Source organism: Adiantum capillus-veneris, chromosome 6 (genome assembly GCF_014529385.1).
Source record: "Adiantum capillus-veneris isolate H3 chromosome 6, ASM1452938v2, whole genome shotgun sequence".
NCBI classification, from domain to species: Eukaryota; Viridiplantae; Streptophyta; class Polypodiopsida; order Polypodiales; family Pteridaceae; genus Adiantum; species Adiantum capillus-veneris.
In genome coordinates this window covers 61,082,673-61,100,166 of record NC_140936.1, presented here as the reverse complement: position 1 = coordinate 61,100,166, position 17,494 = coordinate 61,082,673, and the positions used below count along the sequence as shown (strand labels likewise).

The window sequence follows — 17,494 nt, the reverse complement described above, 5'->3', positions numbered from 1 at the left end:
TGTGCAGCTCCTCAAGCTGAAGAGACATCTCTAGTCCCTGGCGCATCTCCTCAGTCACAAGACAAGGCATCTGTGCCCAAACCTGCTCTCTGCATGCATCCTACCGCTCTGACTCGGGCTCAACCGACAGTAACTCACGGTAAAAGTCAGTAGCAACTGCACGCATATCCTCTGGCTCACAAACAACTGACCCATCGGGTCTCCTCAACTGATTGACCTTGGCATGTGAGTGCCGAAGTCCCACTCTCTCAAAAAGAGCACCTGTCACTCTGTCACCCACCTGAGTCCACTGAGATACCTGTCGGTGAAAGGCGAACTCATGACGCCTCTCCTCTGTGCAAGCAAGCTCCTGTCGAGCCTGCTGTAACTGGTCCTCCAACCATGGACTGTCTGGATGCTGCTCCTGCATCCTCTGTAGTGAAGCAATGCCTCGTCTGAGACGCTGCTCCTCCTCTCTCGCTGCAGCCCGTCGAGCCAGAGACTCCTGGAGAAAAAAGTGGCTAAGCTGAGCTAGGCCTAAGGCCACTCTGTCTGTAGGTAGAGCCTGGCTGTCCATGCCCTCTGTCCAAAGAGCCTCTACCCTCTCTCTGAGTGTTGAGTCCAACAAGACCCACTCTGGGATGCGAAGCATCGTGCTCACACTCCTCTGCCTGTCTGCCACTGTCAGGATCACTCGTGCATGGTCCGAGAAGGATGTCCCTGCCAGGATGCCCACTGATCCCCCCAATTCACTGAAGTGGTCACTAGTGTAGAAGCGATCTATCCGCGATAGATTCACTCCACGCACTCTGCGGTCCGACCTAGAGAAGGCAAGACTCTCTGGATGCCTCACAAAGCCAGAGTGCTGCCATGTATCCGAGATCCTCAAAGTCATACACAACCTCTCCCAAGCTGCTAGCTCGACTCCATGCACAGTAGCATGGCTGCCTCCAATCCTGTCAGAAGGGTCCTCCAACATGTTGAAGTCCCCCCCTACACACCAATGGTCAGCCTGTGGCAAAGACTCAACAATCTGTGACCAAAACTCTGCACGAGAACTCGCCACATTGGGCGCATAGATGTTCAGCAAGCCCACAAGGCCACCCTGAACCTGCGTAGTAATCCACTGAGCCCTGCCTAGCACAATAATCCCTCTGCCCACAATGGCCTGCTGCAATGAGTCCGCAATAGTCATACATACCCCATCCTGGATGCCTCCAGGTCCAAAAGCAGCTGACCAAAAGGTATCATATCGTCCACGCAAAATCTGACCACATCGCCGAATGCGGCTCTCAGACAGATGGTGCTCCTGTAGCATAAGGAGATCAATCTCTCCTCCCACAAGGCAACGTTGAAGCTCCTGACGCAATCGGCCCCACTGTCGCTGAAACTGAGGCCCACCTAGTCCCTGCACGTTCCACGAGACGATCCTCATGGGGAGCGAGAGAGAACAGATGCTGCCGCAGCAGCAAGACGGGCTATCTTCGAGGTTGGCTTGGATGGGGAGTAATCCGCATTCGAGCGTCCTCTAGATAGGCGAGACTGTAGTGAGTGCCTAGTCAAAGCCCAAGCAGAGCGAGCCGTGCGTAAAGCAACCTCCTCTGTCCAGGAGTCCTCATGAATGTATACATAGCAAGGCAAACACTGCGTATCATCAAAAAACTACACCACAATGTGCCTACATCCTGCTGAGTCTGGGGGTGTCACCGCAAACTTGGCCAGTGGCCACAACGTCTGCAGTAAATTTGTAACGCCAAGTTCTCCCATGTGGTGAGAGAACTCGAGAACCTGTGTATGCAACCATCCCACCACTGAATCGAGGGACCACTCTGTCTCGGTCCTACCACAGAGGGGGAAGGAGAAACCAACTGCTGAGTCCAAGGCCTCTGTCCCCCTAGCGGCGAGGAACAAAGCATGGACCCTGAAGCAGGTTGCCTCGTGGTCTGCTGCGGAATTGCCGAGAAAGCGAGTGAACCCGTAGTCGAAGAAATCCCAGTGGCGTCGGAGGTCAATGCTCGTCAGACCACGAGGGATAGCTGTAAGGGAAGATGTCTGAATCTGGAGAGGGGGCCGCAAGAAGGGCTGACCCTCTCTCGCTAGGCGACTCGTGGCAAAGGCGCTGCCAAGAGATCTCCTAGCCGCCGGCGAGGGACCAGTCTCCTGAGTCGACTCTGGAATTGGAGCAGGAAGGGGGGGGGGGTAGGAAGCTGGAGGGGGCGGGGGGGAGGAAAAGCGGGGTGGGGCGAAAGAGGAGGAGGGGCGAGGTGGGGAGTGGACGGGAGCAGAGGGCGGGGGGGGGGATGAGGAGGAGGAGGGGAACTCTGAAGGGGGGGCGGCTGGCAAGGGTGAAGCGGAGGTGGAGGCTAGCGTAGGGGGCTCCTCCTGCTCAAGAGGACCAAAGCAGTTCCCCGTGGGAACCCACTGCTGCTGAGTAGGCACCTGAGGGCCACTCTGAGTGTCAGGCTCTCGCTGTGGCCCCTGGCGTCGACGGCCACGGGCCTCCTGCCACCCCTCCTCTGCTGGAGCCCCAGGCTCGGAGGGTGACTCTGAATCTGTGCGCTGTGCCGCTGGCTGTGGCTGTGGCCCAGCCTTGGCAGGCTGGGGCTGAGGCGGAGGTGCAGGTCGTGGCCTCCTTCGTGGACAGGCCTTCGCTAGGTGGCCCATCTGTCTGCAAATGAAGCACTGGTTCGGAAGACCCGAGTACTCCACACTCTGTCTAAACCAACCCCCACTCACCCGAGGCAGAAGGATGACCTTCGGGAGCGTGTGGATATCTCTGACCAAAACTCGAACTGAGGGGATGCCAGCCGCCTTGGCAGCTACTGATGTTGCCGTACGAGGTGTCTCCAAGACAGTCCCGATGGCGGAGCCAATCCCTCCGTAACCCCGGAAAGCAGACTGAGATGGGAATGTCTGCCTCCTCTACTAGCACATCCAAAGTCGGGTCAAAACCATGTCGCCACTGTCGAAAGTGGGCGCGTGATGCTCGGATGGCCAGTGGACTCATAGCTATGACCTTGGAAGCCATCTCGGAGGTCTCGAACTCGATCTGGTAGTACCCCCGTCCGAGAATCTGGACATCCAAGATCTTGCCCACCTCTGCGAGAAGGCGGGCCTGGAGAAGGTCACGCACCTCTCCTCTGCTGGGTCAGGTGCCGAGAATCTTGCAAATGACCGAGGTCGCTTGCAGACGCTCTACCTCTGCGGCTAGGCTCGCTTGCTCTGTCGGTGAAAGAGCAAGACGAATGGTGGGCTCAGCGGTGTCGGGCGAGGGGGCTTCGGAGGAGTCCCTCTGGGGTGGAGCATGAGCCTCCATTAGTGTCTGCTGCTATGAAGGAGAAGGGCGGACGAGAAGGCTAACGCTTGAGAGCTCGGCAAGGAGAAACCAACTGAGAATTCACTGCCAGGCAATTCAAACGAGGCCTTCGGAGGGGAGAGGGGGGGGGGGAGGGGAGGATAAGGGGCCGGAGCGGCGAGGGCAGCGGGCAGCGAACAATAGGGGGGGCAGCGGGCGGGGCTGCACTCTGGCTGGGTTGCGCACAGGCTGGGTGTAAGCTCAACAGCGCGCAGGCAGGGGGCAGCGCGCAACAGGGGCAGCGCGAGGGCGAGGGCGAAGGGGGGGCTATGGCGCGGGGGAGCAGGAGCAGGCGGGGGGGGGAGGGGGACGCGCAGGAGCAGCAACGAGCCGACTTCTGATGGTAATGTTGATGATCATGCTATCTTTAGGAGGGTAAATTGCAAAGAAGAGTCCTAGGAATCCTTTAACTGTATCCCACTAGATACGACCTGTTCTGGTAAAATTTCAGCAACATAACAGCCCCAAACCTGCCCGAAACCAATTCCCTTGCTGGAACTCGCTTCTACCGGCATAAACACTCTGATTCCTGCCAAAAACCAGTAAAATCAGCACGCTGTATTTACTGGTTTTTCCTCTGTTTTCAGCCCTAAACAGTCCCCCGAACTGTCGTCTAATAGTGGGGCACGGTTCCCAATAATTCTGGCATCATGGCGGCTGCAAAACAGTCCAAAAACAGCACGTACAGTGCTGAAAATGCACCTGTTTGGTGAGGTTATGACCCTCACCGGTGCCTACTTTGGAGTAGCAATTAGCTACTCCTGTTCCTGCTCAAGGAGGTTCTTGCCGCAGCACAAAAGCATAAACCACAGAGCTGTACATCAATCAAATGAGGAGCCCTCTTGTGGGGCATGACATAACTGCACGTAGGGGAGAGAGAGTAGTGTGTAGTGTGCAAGTCATCACTCCTAGCACCACACTATACATAGAGAGGAAAGCAAGCACTCCATAGCTCTTAACCTGTGACCGGTTTCACAAATGAGCCCTCCCAGCTACAAAATTCAGCGCCCATAAGAGGAAAGTGCACAGAAATGTGCCACTTGGCGCGATCACATTCATTTTCCCATTTCGGGGTTGCCGCCTAAAAATCTCCCGACTGGTTGGCCAATTGACTTTGCAGCAAAGTTGTAAAATGTTCCCCTTGTCATTCCGAAGGTAATGACACCAACACATTTCATGGCCCAAAATAGCAGTTTCCTAAATTTTAGGAGATGCTTCCGTTGGGCTCCCATTGGTCTTCTGACCATCTATCCCCATTGGGACCGCATCAAAAAGTGCAATGTGGCCCAACTATCAGATACTTTCCTTTGGTGATCTCACCTTGGCTTTGTGCCTTTATTGAGTTCACTTCCTAGTATCCACCAACTTGCTAAGTGCGACGGAGGGACCTACATGATCTCGACTGAGCCTAGACACCCTCTTACTATACGATTTCTAGTGCCGACCAACTTCCCGTCTGCGGGTGAAACTACCGTTCACATTGGCCATGCAATGTCCGACCATTTGCAACTTCAAAAAGAGGGTCTCAAAAATAAACCAAAAATCATTGGAAAGAAACCAACAACTAAGGTTAGCAGTTGCCACGTCCTCGTGACATACCCCCCTCTTGAAATCGCAAATGTCCTCAATTGCATACCATAAATACACGCCACTGATGATCTTGTGTTGTTAGCAGTTTTTTATCATCGCATGTATCCGCAAGAAAGGTCGTAACATATAGATACAAATGACTTGATGAGGCCTTCATACTTTTGTCATTTCCATCTATTACACTGAATTCATATGTACATTTGATGTGCTAGCCCTATCATTACCCCTCCTTTGCACATGTTGGGTTGGGGCATCGGTAGGCTGTAACTCAAAGGCTTCAAGGTATAGCTGCAATACATTTGGTGACTCTGACAGTTCATGCTCTTCCATCCACTTTGCATCCATAGGGGTATAGTTCTTGAACTTCACCAAGTAGCGTCTTGCAACCTGTCCTTTAACTTTTCTGTCCTTATGTGCCAAAATTTGCTCAGGTGCCAGGATCTCATCATGTACCTCAACTTTTGACTGATCCTCATCTGGCATATCTTCAAGCACATCACCCACGAAGGGTCTTAGAAGACTCACATGGAACGCATTATGAATCTTCCATGCATCAGGCAATTTCAACCTGTAAGCCACATCGCTGATCTTGTCAAGCACTTGAAAAGGTCCATAGTAACGCATGCTGAGCTTAGGAAACAGCCGTTCCTTGCCCTTCATCTTCTTTAACCTTGCCTTTTCGAACCTTAAGAGAACCCAATCACCAGGTGATAACAACAATTCACGACGGTGACAATCAGCAGCCTTTTTCTATTTTGCCTAAGTCTTCTCGAAGGCAACTTTAATTTTCTTATACATTTCATCCATATTCTCAACATATCGATCTGCCTCAAAGATCTTGTCCTTTGTATGCAAATTGGGATGAACTTTTTTGCTGCCTTCAACAATCTTGAAAGGTGCCTTGCCAGTCGACGAATGCACTATATTATTGATAATTGTACGCATACTCAAGCATAGGTAAATACTGTTCTCACTTGCCCTTATTATCTGACACATAGCATTTCAACAGATCTAAGACAGTAGAACTAGCCTCTTCTGACTGTCCATCAGTTTGTGGATGAAACGAAGACGAGAACTTGAGCGTAGTACCCATGTTCTCAAACATTCCTCTCGAAAACAAACTTGTCATCCGAGGATCACGATCACTGATAATCGATTGTGGCATACCATGGTACTTGAACACATTGTACATATATAACGTTGCCATTTGATCATATTTTATCTTCTTCTTGATAGGGATAAAATGGGCCTGCTTGCTGAACCTACTAATAATGGTCCATATACCTTCATTCCCTGTTGGCGTTCTTGGAAGATCAAAGATAAAGTCCATAGCAATGCTTTCCCATGGCTTATCCGGAATCGGCAGTGGTTGTAGCAACCATGTTGCCTTTTGCCTGTCAAACTTGACCTTTTGGCAAATTATGCATGCTTGCACAAAGGCATCCACATCTCTCCTCAGGGTAGGCCAATAGCAAAATGTCTCTACCGCTTTAACTGTCGCATCAATACCACGATGCCCTGCATACGGTGGGACATGACTCTCTTCAATGACCTTATGTCGCAATGGCCTAGTGACACAAAGTCTGCCATGCATCATCATAAAACCATCTCTGAGGAGGTAGAGCTCATGATGTTGCCCCTCTTGCAACTGTTCAAAGATCCTTGCAAAATCTACATCAGTAGCATACTGTTCCTTCATTTCATCTAACTGATGATGATAAGGAATTGACACAGCTGAAATTTGTGGCTTCCTTGATAACGCATCAGCCACGACATTCTTCTTGCCTTCCACATGCATAATCTGGAAGTGGAACATAGAAAGAATGTTTGCCCATCACATATGCTTTTCGGATAACTTTGACTGTGTCAAGAAGTATTACAAGGTCTGATGGTCTGTTTGGACAACAAAATCAGTACCTAAGAGGTAGTGCTTCCAGCTAGAAAGCGCATGAATCACGGCCAAGAGCTCTTTCTCATAGACTTGCATAGTCCTCTCTTGCAAAATTTGGCTTTCGTAAGCTACTACCCGTCCATCTTGCATTAGCACTGCTCCAATGCTACTGCCACACGCGCGTCACACTGGACCACAAATGACTTCCTGAGATCTCGCAAAACAATTACTGGATCTGAAGTCAACTTTTCCTTTAAGAGGCTAAAAGCTGAAATCTCTTTTTGGGTCCATCTGAAAGTGACCTCTTTCTTTTGCAAAGCATGAAGTGGTGATGCTATCTCTGCAAGATTCCTCATAACCCTTTTATAGTAGGAGCACAATCCCAAGAAGCTTCTGACATCGTGCACAGTCTTCAAGTCTGGCCATGTTTTGATAGCTTCAACCTTTGCGAGATCCATTCAAACACCATCCTTTGCGAGTGTTCCCTATCCTGTTGAGTCGCATGAAGTACTTGGGCTTGAGCCTCAACACGCTCTGTTCGCGCTGTGGGTTGCCTATTTTGCCGTTCCACTGGTGGCACTTGCAAGAACTCCATAAACCTTGGGTTCTGCACCAATTGCGAAAACACATTCACCGCGGCAACTAACTGAGTCCTGAACGCATCATCCTCAACTTGCCCAATTATAAAGCCCTATATTGGAGGGACATTCACATCAACAGGAGGTACAGACTGACGTGGCCGTGAGCTCTCGCCAATCTCGAAGACCATAGGAGTTTCTTGTCTGTCCTTCGAAGAGGAACCCTCTTCCATAATGCCCTTCCCTTTGTCGGCCATAGTGTAATCCCGCATTCCTGTACTCTGTGTCTTTACCCAAAACAACCGAGGCTCACTCTTTGAGGAAAAGTGAATGGCCCGGCAACGGAACCATGAAACCTGTCCGTGGGGCGGTAGGCTTTGGCTTTCACCCGAAATTCTTTACTTTAGACACACACACAGAGCACTTTGCAAAAGGAACCTGCGACGGGAATTAACACTTAAGTACACACACGACTCGGAAGCTAGAATGCTCCGAGCAGATGCCGACAACCTGTAGGCCCCAAAATTGGCGTCCCTTTCAGTATTTCTTTTTTCTTTAGGATGGTAAATTGCAAAGAAGAGTCCTAGGAATCCTTTAATTGTATCCCGCTAGATACCACTTGTTCTGGAAAAATTTCGGCAGCATAACAATCCCAAAACCTGCCCGAAACCAATTCCCTTGCCAAGACTCTCTTCTACTAGCATAAACCCTCTGATTCCTGCCCAAAAACCAGTAAATTCAGCACGCTGTATTTACTGGTTTTTCCTCTGTTTTCAGCCCTAAACAGCCCCCGAACTGTCGTCTAACAATGGGACACGGTTCCCAATGATTCTGGCATCATGGCGGCTGCAAAACAATCCAAAAATAGCACGTACACAGCACTGAAAACGCACCTGTTTGGTGAGGTTATGACTCTCACCGGTGCCTGCTTTGGAGTAGCAATTAGCTACTCCTGTTCCTGCTCAAGGAGGCTCTTGCCTCAGCACAAAAGCATGAAACCACACAGTTGTACATCAGTCAAATGAGGAGCCCTCTTGTGGGGCATGACATAACTGCACGTGGGGGAGAGAGAGAGCAGTGTGTAGTGTGTAGGTTATCACTCCTAGCACCACATTGTACATAGAGAGAAAAGCAAGCACTCCATAGCTCTTAACCTGTGACCGGTTTCACAAATGAGCCCCCCAGCTACAAAATTCAGCGCCCATTTTTCTACATGAGGAAAGTGCACAGGAATGTGCCACTTGGCACGATTACAAGCATTTTCCCGTTTCGGGGTTGCCACCTAAAAATCTCCCAACTGGTTGGCCAGTTGACTTTGCGGCAGAGTTGTAAAATGTTCCCCTTGTCATTCCGAAGTTTATGACGCGAACACATTTCGTGGCCCAAAATAGCAGTTCCCTAAATTTTAGGAGATGCTTCCGTTGGGCTCCCACTGGTCTTCTGACCATCTATCCCCATTGAGACCGCATTGCAATGTGACCCAACTGGTAGATACTTTCCTTTGGTGATCCCACCTTGGCTTTGTGCCTTTATTGAATTCACTTCCTAGTATCCACCAACTTGCTAAGTGCGACGGGAGGACCTTGACTGAGCCTAGACACCCTCTTACTATACGAATTCCAATGCCGACCAACTTCCCATCTGCGGGTGAAACTACCGTTCACATTGGTCATGCAATGTCCGACCATTTGCAACTTCAAAAAGAGGGTCTCAAAAATAAAACAAAAATCATTGGAAAGAAACCAACAACTAAGGTTAGCATTTGCCACGTCCTCGTGACATACTCTCTTTTGCACACTACAACACTAAAGCATGTAGGCATGTACCACCTACTAGCATGCCATTTACTAATAAGTTATTTTCAGCCTATTATTTCCTTGCTCGTGGGGGACTGATTTGACCTTGCTCGACCCAGCTTTCAGCACCTATAAAGGCAGCCTATGGGCGCCAATGAAAGGCTGAAGACCCAGGGTAGCAGAAGTACCAAGCAGCACATGCAGCAGCATTCAGCCCTTGGCATTTTCTCACCAGCGTTTTCAGCCCAGAAGGACGAGCGCTTTCAGCCCAACACAACTAGCATTTTCAGGCCATGATCGCCATCAGATTTCAACCCCTTGCCTCGTCATCGTTGCAAAACCAAGCCATTGACATCGCTAGCATTTCCGGCATTTAGTCATAGCTTCGTCATTGACACAGAACCCCAACACCTAGCACCCCTTGTACTTTGGCTCGGCCCTTGCCTAGCACAGCATAAGCCACAAAACCCAACAATACCTCCTCCTCCTCCTCGTTGTCATAAACATAGAACCCATTAGTACCTCGTCGTCGACACAGAACCCATCAGTACCGCAATACCCATCAATACCTCAGTACCTCGCAATACCGCTCAGTACCCATCAATACCTCCACTACAGCAGTGCCCTTCAGTATTAGCACTACCCAGCATTAGTACCCATTAGCATCAGCATCTCAACATTTAGAATCATTGTATCAGCATTGTGCAAGAAGAAAGAAAGTACTTGCTCGGGCAACAAAGCAAGGGAGCCCTTAGGACCCAACATACTCTCTCTCTCTCTCTCTCTCTCTCTCTCTCTCTCTCTCTCTCTCTCTCTCTCTCTCGCACTGCCCCCCGCTTTGTCTATCGCCCCCCCTCCCCTACGCTCCCGCTAACATTTCATTTCATTTCATCTCTCGCGCTGTCCGCCCCCCCCCCCCCCCCCCCCCCCCCCCCCCCCCCGCGCCCCCCCCCCCGCTATCCCCCCCCCCCCCCCCCCCCCCCCCCCCCCCCTTTTTGTCTATCGCGGGCTAATTTTCAGCCTTTTAAGTTTTGATTTATTGCCTTTAGTCTATCGCCCACTTCCCCCGCCCCCCCACCCCCCCCCCCCCACCCCCCCCCCCCCCACTTTTTAAATTTTTCAAAATTTCGCCCCCCCCACCTCACTCTATCGCCTATCGCTCCCCCCCCCCCCTATCGCTCCCCCCCAAACCGCCCCCCCCCCCCCCCCCCCCCCCCCCCCACCCCACCCCTCGTGCCCCCCCCCGGGGCTGCTCTCTCTCTCTCTCTCTCTCTCTCTCTCTCTCTCTCTCTCTCTCTCTCTCTCTCTCTCTCTCTCTCTCTCGGGACTGTAGCAGCAAGCCCAACCTCCCTCGCGGGACTGTAGCAGCAGCCCCGCCTCCCTCTGTTCGCGCGGCACCACAGCAAGAGCAAGGTCAGGACTTTAATCCCTCTCTTTGTGCAGCAGCGCACCCATCTTTGAACACATGGCGGACTGCAATGACTGAGGACGTACAGAGCGCGCAGCCCCGGCAGGTCAGCTTGAATTTTATAATTTTATAATGGAAAATGATTCTCTGAGCCACACCGTAATGGATCAACGTCAAGGCCATGAATGCTTGATGGATGTTGCACAAACTGTCACACTTGAAGAAGACCCTGCACAGGACACGGAAGCCGCCAATGTCTCACTTGTTTGCAAGCCAAGAGCAAAGGCAACCTTCATGCTCACGAATAAGCGGATGGCGCTGATGGAGAGGGAAATGAAGGAGTGGAAAACAGAGATGGAAGGATGGTGGAAGGAGAAGGCCAACCTCCTTCAGATGGTCTTCAATGAAGGCGCACAATGGAAGAAGGAGAAAGAGAGCCTTAAAGCAGAAATACGGACACTCAAAGAAGAAGTCTTAGCCCTCAAAGAGGAGAACCCAAACGCCGAGATACGGGCACTCAAAAAAGAAGTCTCAGCCCTTAAACAGGAGTTTGCTAAGAGAGTAAGCAATGGACTAGAGGAAGGCGAATTTCAACCCTCGGTAATAGATGAAATCAAGGAAATTAAGGAACAAGTAAGGATGATCACAAAGGAAGAGAAACTGAGTGTGGCAAAGACATCTTCATGGGCGGAGATGATAACAAGGACACAGAAAAAGGCGGACGAGGCTGAAAAATGGATTGAGGTCGCCAAGAAAGGGAAAGGTCAAGAAACTCCTTGTACACCGACGATTATCAACATGACTCTCGAAGAGGAACAAAGAAGGCGGATGCGAACATTGCATGTGAGAGTGACCGGTCTCAAGGACATAAACAATGTGGAGAAAGAGGTCACAAGCCTTACATCCATGATGGGGATGGAGAAGCCTTTGCACACAAAGGCATGGAGGGTAGGTAAGAAAAGTGATGGCACGAGAGAGTCTTCAAAGGGGAGAGCTCTCATACTACGCTTCCCCTCGTTGGAAGAGAAGAAGGAATTCTTGAGGAAGAGGCCTACTCTCAAAAAGACAGGTATTTTCCTCGATGATGATCTGACTCTCTCACAGCTCGCACATTTGAGAGAGGTAATGCCAGAGATTACAGCGGCAAGGGAGAAGGGAAAGATAGCCTTCTACAGAGATGGACGGGTGGTGATTTTAGAGCGGCGTACTGCATGACGGTGCGAGACATATGGGACCACACTGAAGATGGCTACCTGGAATTGTAATGGGTCTATGAGATTGGACGTGGGTGCATTTGAAGAGAGTTTCAAAGACAAGGATATTGTGTTCTTCTCAGAGACTCATCAGGCCACTGGACAGGTAATGCCACATGTGGTGGGATACAGATGGGAAACAGCTCACAGGACAAATGCGAGATCTGAGCATGGGAGTAGAGGCTCAGGAGGAGTAGCAGTGCTATTCAGAGAGGAACTACAACCATTACTGCATATTGTACGAAGAGATGATCATGCTAGTTATATGCGGGTGAGACTTCACAGTGGGAGCCAGGCCAGTGGGCATAGCAGTAGATCATGCTCTCTTAACACAACAGAGCTTTGTCCCTTGCATTCAGGACTTCACAGTGGGAGCCAGGCCAGTGGGCATAGCAGTAGATCATGCTCTCTTGACACTATCCGTTAAATTTCAGTATAGTACAACCCAGACATCAGGAGGCAGGTCACACACCCGCTATACATTTACACCAGAGACTGATTTCATTTATTCAGAGGAGATCTGGGATCGTCTATTGGAAGGCACAGCTGGCACGAATGATACATGCCTCTCAGTGGAAGAGTGCACCACTCTACTGACTAAGACACTGCATGGGGCTGCATCAGTGGCATACCCACACACTCAGCCGGGCAAGAGACGACATTCTGGGAGCATGCCCCAGAATAGTTGGTATGATGAGGAGTGCAGAGAGATGAGAGCCCAGCTTCAGAGGGGTCTTCTTTTAGGAGGCATCACTTACAGACAGTCTCGGATTCCTTTCCGACGCCTTATGCGACGGAAGAAGCGAGCTTACCTAGCTCAGATGGAGCGAGACTTGTATCAGATGTTGTTGAGCAGGGACTCGGGAGAGGCATGGAGACTCTTCCATTAACGCTCCCCTCCCCCAGTGATTACTTCACCTGAGATGTGGGGCCAATATGCGACATCATTATATACGGTCCTTAGACAGGAACCCCTTCCAGACCCTACCAAGCATTGCCCAGCTACGAGCACTTTCTTTACTCCTGAGATGGTACAAAGGGCCATTGACAGGATGAAGACCGGAAAGGCATATGATCATGACGGTCTAGTACCGGAGCACTTTATACATGCCAGGGATATGCTGATGGAGGTTCTCGCAGTGTTGTTCAATCATGCCATGTGTGAGGGATTACCTGAGACTTGGAGGTTGTCTACTATTGTGCCCATCTTCAAGGCTGGTGACCCTACAGAGCCCGGGAACTACCGCACTATTATGGTTGGACACACATTGGCACGGTTGTATGCATCTATCCTGGAGCAACACTTGAGTAATTGGGCAGAGGGCGAGGGGGTACGAGCGAAAGGTCAAGCCGGCTTCAGAAGGGGTTTCTCCACTCTTGATCATATTCTAAAACTCAGGGCCATCATTGAGGAGAGCAGAGCACATGGGAGACGGATCTACTGTAGCTTTGTGGATTTTCGTAAAGCATTTGACATGGTACCAAAAGCTCGATTGATGCGCAGATTACAAGAGATGGGGGTGCCCATAGAGGTTATTTGGGGGATTATGGCTTTGTACAGATCAGTGATAGGACATGTACGCACTCCGGAAGGGGTATCTGATCTAGTTCACTCTACTATTGGAGTGAAACAGGGCTGCCCATTGTCTCCTACTCTTTTTGGTATGTATGTTGATGAGGTGTCTAATTACATCGACAGAAAGGGTGACAGAGGTGCACAGCTGGCAGGGACGTGGATCCCATTGTTGCTATATGCTGATGATATTGTGCTGATATCCGACTCACCAGAAGTATGCAACGACAGTTGGATGCACTACACAGTTTTGCAAAGGATAGTGGATTGTGTGTAAACCTAGGTAAAACCAAGGTTATGGTGTTTAGCACCACACCGCAATGGGTCAGGAGATCAGTACCTACTTTCAAATATGGTCAGGAGATGGTGGAGTATACAGATGCATACACTTACCTGGGGGTAGTCTTTACTGGGCCGAGATTTTCCTTGAGAAGAGCGGCAGAGACTAGACTAACCAGAGCTTGTGCGGCTCTGGGAGGAATGGAGAGGATGTGTTCGCAGGTTCAGTTCCAGGAACCTAGGACAAAGTTATGGCTCTTTGATACTGTGGTTGCCTCTACTATGTTATATGGGGTGCAGGTTTGGGGACCTTCTGTAGGCCAGGAGGGTTGGAGGCGTATGGAGAAGCCCCTGGTATCTATGATCTCTCGGCTTATTAGAGCCAAGGCTTCCGTACCACATGATATCATTCGAGCGGAATTAGCTGCTCCCCCTATGGTGATTGAGGCACTTACTAGATCAGTTTCTTTTGTACACAGTCTGTGGGATACTACCAGAGACAGATATGCCAGGGTGGCTCTAGAGTCCTCCAGACAATTAGCTCTTAATGGGGATACATCATGCTGGTATGCAAAGATGGCATCATGGTTTCAGACACATGGCTTCACCATGGACAGGTTGCCTCCTTTTCAATACTCTCTACAGGCACCCTTGAGGTCTTTGACGCGGGTAGAGATTAATAGACTCATTCGTAAGGATCTGATTCAGCTAGACACCAAGAGGACATAGATAGAGCCGATACATGAGTTGGGCACAAAGACGGCGTTCTATAGAGAGCATTTTCTCCACCTCACAGGGGATGGGTTTGTGATTCGACCTAGTTATATGGACAAGCATCTTTCTCATGGTGTCCGATGTGCCATTTGCCAGATACGCACGTCCTCACATCAGCTCGAGATTGAGACTGGCAGATTCAGAGGGACACCAGCAGATAGTAGGATATGCCGCTTATGCCATCTAGAGCCAGAGAAAGAGGTACATTACATATGTCATTGCACAGTGTACTATGAGATACGAGGCCGTTTTCATTGTCTATTCAGAGAAGGTTTCGGGCCACTATCTAGGGTCATGAGTTATGAGGATCAGAGATGTCTTGGGCTATATCTACTTGAGCTACACAGGCATAGAGAAACTTTACTGAGGAGAGCTGAAGAGAGACAACCCCAGAGACAGATCACAGATTTCTTTACACTAGATACTGAACACCCAGAAGAACAGACAGAGGAGCAACCAACAGTGGAGAGGTCTATCCGCACTACTGGCATTCTCATAGACCGTGCATTGGAGCTAGGGAGATCTAGACGACCCCGATGGAGAAGAGGAGCTACACAGTTTCGAAGAAGGCTACAGCAAAGGATTCGAGCCATACTTTTTCGTCGTCCAGAGTGCAGATGAAGATGGATCTCTATGCAGATAGATCTCTACTTCCCTCCCAAATTCTCTACACATTGTATAGCTCAATCCACACGTTTCACGCCTCTCGCCTTGCACACCTATCAGCTTAGTTTAGGATTCCGCAGTATTTATATCTTGTTATCCCTAGTCTACTTTAATTTATTTTGTTAATCTGACTTGATATCAGATACACCGCATTGTAACTTCCTAGTCTCATAGGTCACTTTGGCCTTTTGAAGACGTTAATATAACATTTCATTTCATTTCTCTCTCTCTCTCTCTCTCTCTCTCTCTCTCTCTCTCTCTCAAAGTCAAGAGTCACTTACTATATCCACAAAGTATTCAACATCCCTTCAACAAAGATCGTTGCAGAGTACAGCAAACTCTTCTCTTCTCTTCTCTCCTCTCCTCTCCTCTTCTCTTCTCTTCTCTTCTCTCTTCTCTTCTCTTCTCTTCTCTCCTCTCCTCTCCTCTTCTCTTCTCTTCTCTTCTCTCTTCTCTTCTCTTCTCTTCTCTTCTCTTCCTTTCCTCTTCCTCTTCTCTTCTCTTCTCTTCTCTCTCTCTTCTCTCCTCTTCCTCTTCTCTTCTCTTCCCTTCTCTTCGCTTCTCTTCCCTTCTCTTCTCTTCTCTTCTCCTCTCCTCTCCTCTCCTCTCCCCTCCTCTCCTCTCCTCTTCTCTCTCCTCTCTCCTCTCTCCTCTCTTCTCTCTTCTGCTCTCTTCTCTTCTCTTCTCTCTCTCTCTCTCTCTATATATATATATATATAAAAAAAGGTTTACTTGTACTCGCGACCCGATAGCTGAAAAACTTGGTTCCGGTGACATCATATAAAATTCCTCTATGTCCACATGTGATTGGATATGCACATGCAACTTTCCAATGGTAGGTGTAACACATTCTCAGTAGCCAAGACATGCCAACTCTGCCGCTGTTGTGCACCCCATCTCTTCAGCTTTTGATGGCCAATTCTAGTGAGACAAAGTTTGCTTTAGCACCTGGATCAAAGAAGATAAGTGTTATCTCTTCCCTAACTTTACCCCATGCTCTGCATAACTCACTGGCATCTGAACTTGGCCTATCACCCACCATATTTGGCACTAGACCTGCCGTGGGTTTGGGCTCCTCTTTGTCATCCGAATCAGCTGGTCTTCTTCTTTGTGGATAATGTATAGCAAAGTGACCGGGCTGCTCACATATGAAACATTTGTTCTCAGCCATTAAAGCCTTCTTTTCCTCGAGCAACTTGCGCACAAAAGGCTCCTTTTTCTTTTTCTTAGCATGTCCTTGACACGTCTCGACTAAGTATTTGCCTTTGTTTGCCTTTTCTGACCCCTGGGACGCTTCAGGAGTTACTTTCACAAATGGCTTCTTTGCGGAATTTTTCTTTTGTTGACCCCCTTTCACGTTGCCTGAAAACCCAGTGTCCTCTCCCTTCAACAAGGCAAGACCAATGTTGGCAACTTCCATAAGCTCAGTGAGGGTAGCCACTCTCTTCTTACCAGTACTATTTTCTCGAGGATATGGACAAGAAGCCCAAGGATTTCAAGGAGGATGGGCCGGCAAGCAATAAAGTTGATACATTTTTTGGCTTTAAAGATACCCACAAGGCCCTCGCTTTTATCCAATAGTTTGACATAGCTTAATGCGGAGGACACTACTCAGAGCATTCCAAGGTCCGGAGAGCGGCATCTTACCTTAAGGGGAGCGCTAAACTTGGTGGTCTACCCTACTTCTACGGTGGGAAGCACCAACGAAGTGGCTACGGTTCAAGCGAGTTTTTACTCCCTTGTGGCTCACCCATGAATACGCACGCGACATGATCACAGCTTGGAATCATCTAAGGATCACCAAGGAGGACACACTAGATACCTATTGTCAAAGACTTTGGGACACTTTTCTACCGGCCTCTGCTTTCAAGAAAATAACCTTCAAGCAGTAAATTGAGCGATTTTGTCGTGGACTACCTAAAGAGATACAAGATTGTGTGCTACAGAAGTTTGGGTCCATGCAATAACTAATGGGACATGCCAAGCAAGGGTTTGCAATGCACGGAGGCACTCTTACGTACCCTACAGACAAATTAATAACAATTTGGACCGTACAAGAATCGAACAACGATAACAAAAGGAAGGGAAAACAATAGAAAACGAAACTTTCATGCTCTCAATTGTCAGTGGAGCAGTGCGCCGAATATTACAAAGAGGGTGAATGTTGCAGTTGTGAGGAACAGAGGCATGTACTTGCAAGGTTCCCCAACAAAACACCTAAAGAACAGTATGAGGACAAGCCAGAGAGTTCCAAAGCACTGGAAGAGTGAGCAAAGAAAGGAAGACAAAAGTAAGGCTCATAGCAGATTTTGTGGGGATCGACCCTAAACAAATGGACGAAAGTATTGAGCT

The 17,494-nt window shown here is 49.4% G+C and overlaps 1 protein-coding gene and 1 pseudogene across 2 annotated transcripts in view; one reads left to right on the top strand and one right to left on the bottom strand.

Moving 5' to 3' along the window:
• Positions 1 to 17,494, bottom strand: part of LOC147455589 (uncharacterized) — a 177,915-nt gene that overhangs the window by 95,516 nt on the left and 64,905 nt on the right. The gene's annotated exons all lie outside the window — the stretch shown is intronic.
• Positions 13,787 to 15,282, top strand: LOC147455590 (uncharacterized; annotated as a pseudogene).